Source organism: Canis aureus, chromosome 37 (genome assembly GCF_053574225.1).
Source record: "Canis aureus isolate CA01 chromosome 37, VMU_Caureus_v.1.0, whole genome shotgun sequence".
NCBI classification, from domain to species: Eukaryota; Metazoa; Chordata; class Mammalia; order Carnivora; family Canidae; genus Canis; species Canis aureus.
In genome coordinates, this window is record NC_135647.1 from 22,843,958 (window position 1) to 22,849,957 (window position 6,000).

Consider the following 6,000-nt stretch of genomic DNA (forward strand, 5'->3'; position numbering starts at 1 on the left):
TATAACCCCCAAACTTTTGGCTTTATTTCATTATCTTTTCCCAACTTTATGTACATTATCCCTGATAAATTTTATCTTTGGGAGATCCCACAACCTTAAAGAAGGTGCCTCCTACCAATGCCATGATGAAGCATTGTCCTAAAGGGAAGAAAAGCAAATGAGAAGCTAATGCTGGAGGAGAAAAGGTAAATGCAGCCACATGTTTAGGTGACATGAGTATCTGCTGAATAACCTAAAGGAATCCACTTAGAAACTATTGGAGCTTATAAAGGACTTCAATGTTTCTCTGATGGACCAGCAATAACCAGTCATAAAACAAATAGGAGAAAGTGCATTCAAAGTATTAACCAAAATATTAAATGTGAAGAAAACCAAGGAATTAACTAAGAGCTTTTAAAAAAAAAAGACTTTATTAAATAGAAGGGTAAATATTTCTAGAAAGAAGGACTGCAAATATATCAATTCTTCCCAGTTGATCTATAATTTAATACAATTCCAATCAGAATTTCAAAGTCCTGAAAGGGTTTTTTTTATCTTTACTTTTTGTTGTTGTTTTGTTTTTTTTATGATGGGAAAAAGAGTGATTTGGAGAAAATTAACTAAATCACTTGTAAAGTTCATCTTAAAAATTAAATGCACTGTAACAGCTTAGTATTCAGTTTTGTTTATTTGTTTAAAAGGTAATGAGAATACGGTCTTGAATTATGTGGTTATGATCATGAAAATAGCCTGGTCTTGAAATGAAGCAGTGCCAGCGTCAGACCTAAATATAAATGAATAATACATGAAATTGACAACATCTCAGTAGAATGGAAACAAATGGTTAACCCATTGGGGAAAAACTTAGATTCTTTCTCATATATTAAAATAAATCTCAGATGGACTAATAAATATGAAATTAGAAAGCTTCAAAACAACTCTCTCTGTCATAAGCCACAGAGATAAGATTAACCATTAGCTACATAAAATTCTCAAAGTCATAAATGCTAATTTCCCCCCTTCATCCCAAATATAACCATAAAACAAAACAAAACAAAAAGTGTACTCACTTTTGGGTACAAGTAACAATTACTGGAGGATCAGAGGTTATAGCAATAAAGATATTTCATTATCTAACAAAAAGTTGGAGGAAAGTGGTCCCAGGTTTGGCACAGTAATTCACTGATTTCGTCAGTGACCTGTATTCTTTCCATTCGTGTCTCCACCATCACCATCCTTTAAGTGTGGGCTTTTCTTGCTGTTGGTGATCACCTCATATTGCAAAATGGCTGCCAAAGCTCTACAGTCAAATCTATATTCAAGGCAAGAATAAGTCAGAAGGAGCCCCACAAACCATAACTGGGTTTTGTTGTTATTGTTGTTTTGTTTGCTTGTTTGGTCTTATAAGAAGCAAAAAGAGTCTCAGAACTCTCTCAGGCTGACTTCTGCTTATATGTGTGCCACCAGGCCAATCCTAGACACTAGGAAAACCAGGATCTCTCTTTGCAGTCTCCGAAGATGGAGAAAGAGGTTGGCAGTGTATGACTGAACTACCCAAAATTCATAGAAAAATGACAAAGTAGCAATACATAGGTAACACAAATATGTCTCTGTACTCTGAAATGGTTCTTGCAAATTAATAAGAGAAACCTGGGAAATTATAATAAAGAGTCTAAGGATTGTAAAAAGAAATTTATTGGGAGAAGAAACTAAATAGCCATTAAACTGATGAAAAAGGTGATCTATCTCATCAGTAAGCTAAGAAATATCAGCTTGGAAAATATTAAATAGGGTTCTGGTCTGTTTTGCCTGTTTGTGGGAAAGCTGCTCTGCAGTCTAGTTTCTTCATGCCTCTTCAATTCAATTCCCTTCCTCTAGGCAAGCACTCTTATGATTTCTAGCATATATTACTTTTGTAATTTAAAAAATGCTTAGAAAATATAAGAAAATCCTCACAGGAGCACTCTGCAACCAACACAAGAAAATTACAACAAACTTAAGCTTAAGCAAATTGGGCATGAAAAATACTGTTCTTGTGGAGTGAGAGACTTTTAAAAATGAGATATTTGTTATATTTTAAAAACATTTGCAAACTCTCATTATCCTGCATCAAATCCTTCTAATTTCTTTTTGTTTTCTCGTGATTAAATATGTTTTGCATACAATATTAAATATGAATAGATCGCTTAGAAATAGCATTTCAAGAAGGAGAAGATTTAAAACCAGCCATTCATCTGGAAAAAGTTAATTTCCTTCTCCTTATTGAGGTTAACTCTTTTGGGGGGCCAGACTGGGGAGGCTCATTAATGCCGCTGTATTCATACTGAATCCAACCGGCAAAAATACTGAAGACGTCTGCACCCGCACCTCCCCTTACAGTCCAGTTGAGAAGACAAAACCTTAAAGACTTAGTTCATAGCACAGTCATTAAAGGCCAAATTGTAAGAACCATATGAGGAAGGAAATCTGTGATCTCTAACTTGCCCTTATAGGCATCACAGGAGTGTGTTGGTGCGAACACACTCTGGAGAACACCTGCTATGATCTAGACAATTAATTGTGGTTCTCATGAGGAAGATGGAGAGGTTATGGAGTTCAGGTCATCAAATTCCACCTGCTAAGTCTTGAACCTATCACTCATCTGTGACGACCTGGGTGCTGGGGGGAGGGCATGTGGGACTAAACAAGGAACATAAGGCCAACCATAATAATACCATCTCATAGAAGACCATGATGGTCAGGCTTGAAGGCAAAGGTAGGACAAGGAGGGTCTAGGCAAGGCCCCTATATCAGTTTGTGCAGGCTGTCATAACAAAGTAACACAGGCTGTTGTGTAAACAACAGAATTATTTTTCTGGAGGCTGGAAGTCTCAGATCAAGGTGTCAGCAAGGCTAGCTTCTCCTCAGCCCCTCTCCTTGAGTTGCAGGTGGCTGCCTATTGACTGTGTCCTTACAGGCCTTGGCGGGGTGGAGTTTGAGGGGAGACCTGATGTCTCTTTCTTTTCTCCTAAACCTCCTCGTTATAGCTTGGTTACATCTGGTAATGGAAGGACTTTCTATCTTCTCTCTGGACTCTTCCCAGAGAGTGATCTCCAATGGGCCCCGTCCAACTCTCAATATCCAGGGGCACACATTTAGGACCTCTCAGAGCCCACCAAATCTTTGAATTTTGACTCAGTAAAAACCATGGGAAAACAACATTTCTGCCTAGAAGAGCCTCTATGTGCTGCCACAGTGGTGACTTCACAACAAGGCTCCCCTTAAATCAAGCCTCAGAGAAAGCAAAGTGCCTGGTTCACCTCCTCATCAGCTCAGACACCTACCCTCTTGGGACTGCTGCTCAACCATGGCCCTGAGTTCCCCAGGTATCCTGCATCGGGACAGGAGGCAGACTAAATGTTGCTCCTGGGAGCACTTGTGTGTTGGAGAGCAAGAATTCTGCTAGAGATAACACAGACTTCTTAGCTGAGAAGCTTCATGCTCTGAGGGAGACTTGGCTCCAAACCTTACGGGTCCTTCTAAAGATTCGGTCCACCCATGTGCCTGGTCTGGCTGACCTTGGGAAGTGAGGAGTGGGAAGTCAGAATCTGGCCAAGCAGTAGGTTGGATGGTCAAATCTACCTGGTGTTGAGTGGGCTGACAGAGACAAAGATGATGGGACTGGGAGCTGGAAGCTAACCTGTGAGAGGGGTCGGCTGTGGCCACTTCTCCTCCTCTGATCTAAAAAAATGGCTCCTTTCTAATGAAGTCAGAAGGTGTATATTGACATCTAACTGTGTACCAAGCATGATGCTGGACTTACTTCCATTTTTGTAGTACAAAATGGAAATACATAATTTGCAAGTCTGTTGTGAAATATATATCCGTGTTATGGATATCCTAAGATACATGTTAGGCTCAAGAGCCTCATTTCTTTTTATTGCCTACTTTATTTCTCTTTTTCCTCTCCAACACGATCAACTTGTAATGCAAAGAGCCCTGGCGTCTCTTCCCCACCCCCACCACTCCCACCTCATCCTTGCCTCTAAGGCCAAATAAGAAAGGAATCTATCAAGAAGCTTTTGTTCACATGTCAGATCTATATCTGTTGACTTGCTTTGGCTGATACCTCCTCACTGTTTTCACACTTCCAGATGCAGTTTAAATCCATCTGAGACCATTCCCAGCCCAGTCCTTTTAGGGCAGATGGTACAAGATGGTTCTTCCCTGCTCCATCACCACCAGCCAGTCCCTGGAGAGGGCTGGTTACGGGGTGGAGCCCAGCAGCTCTGAGCCTTCTCCAGGGCTGGACTTAGGAACTTTTCACTACACTGATTTCATCCCACTAGGCTGACTGTTTCATTACAAACACTAATGCCATTTCATTCACTGTAAACATGATCTAGTAAAGACCACAGACCAAGATGTCATAATAAAAATTGCATGAAGTGTGCTTTATTTTAAAGAGACTCAAAATATAAAAAGCTGAATTTATAATAATGCCCCATGAAGCAATTTCTTGTACCAGCAAGGATTCTTCACCACAGAATTCCCTCCATCAGTAGCTTTAAGTCCATATGTGGGATTGAGAGAGAGAGTCCAGTGGTTTTTTTAAACTGAGTTCCATGGAGTCGTGTGTGTGCTCTGCGGAGATGCCCCAGTGGCCACTGTACTGAATTTTCAACCCCTACTTCAAAGAGAGCAAAGAAAAAACAAAACACATTACTCTGTTTTCTGTGTCGGGCTTCCACATGTGAGGTTTGGGTTGAAGAAAAGATTACATGACAAATGTTTTTAAAAACCATGAACCTGGTCTAACATCATTCATTATACAGATGAGGACACCAAAGAACAGAGAAATAGAGTCTTGCTAAGAAGTTAGAAGGTGAATGTAATATTCTAACCCCATCCAGGGTTCACTAGTATTCCATGCTGCTTTTCTGAAAGGCAACCGGAAGGGAAGGACATTAACCAAATGCATAATTTTTTTAAGATTTTATTTATTCATTCATGAGAGACACAGAGAGAGAAAGAGAGGCACAGACACAGGCAGAGGGAGAAGCAGGCCCCATGCAGGGAGCCCGACTTAGGACTCGATCCCAGGTCTCCAGGATCACACCCTGGGCTGAAGGCGGCGCTAAACCGCTGAGCCACCCGGGCTGCCCCCAAATGCATAATTTTTAAAACATCAGTAACTATCTGAATATCACTTAGAATCAAAGAGAGAAGATCGCTAAAAATACAAAACAATTTCACTGACCTAACAGTTTGGGAATGGACACACAAAGTTCTGAAAAGTCCAGAGGGATTATTTTAAAGAGATGCATTTCATACTTGTGAATACATACAATTAAGTACAGAGGTTCTTATAATATGTTTTAACTAATTGACAAGAACACTTTAAAATTCAGATCCATCATTTGTAAAGAGGACCTTTAAAGATGCTTGAAGTAATTCTTTTTCTCTTAAACATTTCAACCAGTGTGTTTATGTTGTGTTTATATGCCCAGTGTGCTTAACAACCACTTCTACATTTAATGGTAAAAAGTAAAATGTCGAATCATCTGGCTAAATAATTGGAAATTCAGTATTAATGGAAATTTTACTCTATGCACACCTACCAAGGGGTGGTGGGGGGCAAGGATAACAGTTTTTGGGGGTGGGACCATTACGTATATTGATCATTTGAAGTCACTCAATATAAGCTCTTTAGCATCATTTGGGTCCCCAATTTCATAAGATCCCATGAAAGAAGTTTGGTATCAGCCAGTCAGCAGGAACTCCTTGGCCAGGTAACCCTCCCGGGTGATCCCATATGCAAGTCCCAGAGCTCAGGGCCATCTGGTCAACCACATGTAACAGATGGAATACAGTGGCCTGGACTTTGGAAGAAATGAGGACTGGGGCCCACACGATCTCAGGCCCGGCTCAGGGTGCCCGCCTGACAGCACCATCGTTCCCAGATGCCGCGGGCAGGACCAGCTTGCCTGGATCAAAGGGTAGTACTGACTTTATAAGTCAAGACAGTAAAAGCGATGCATG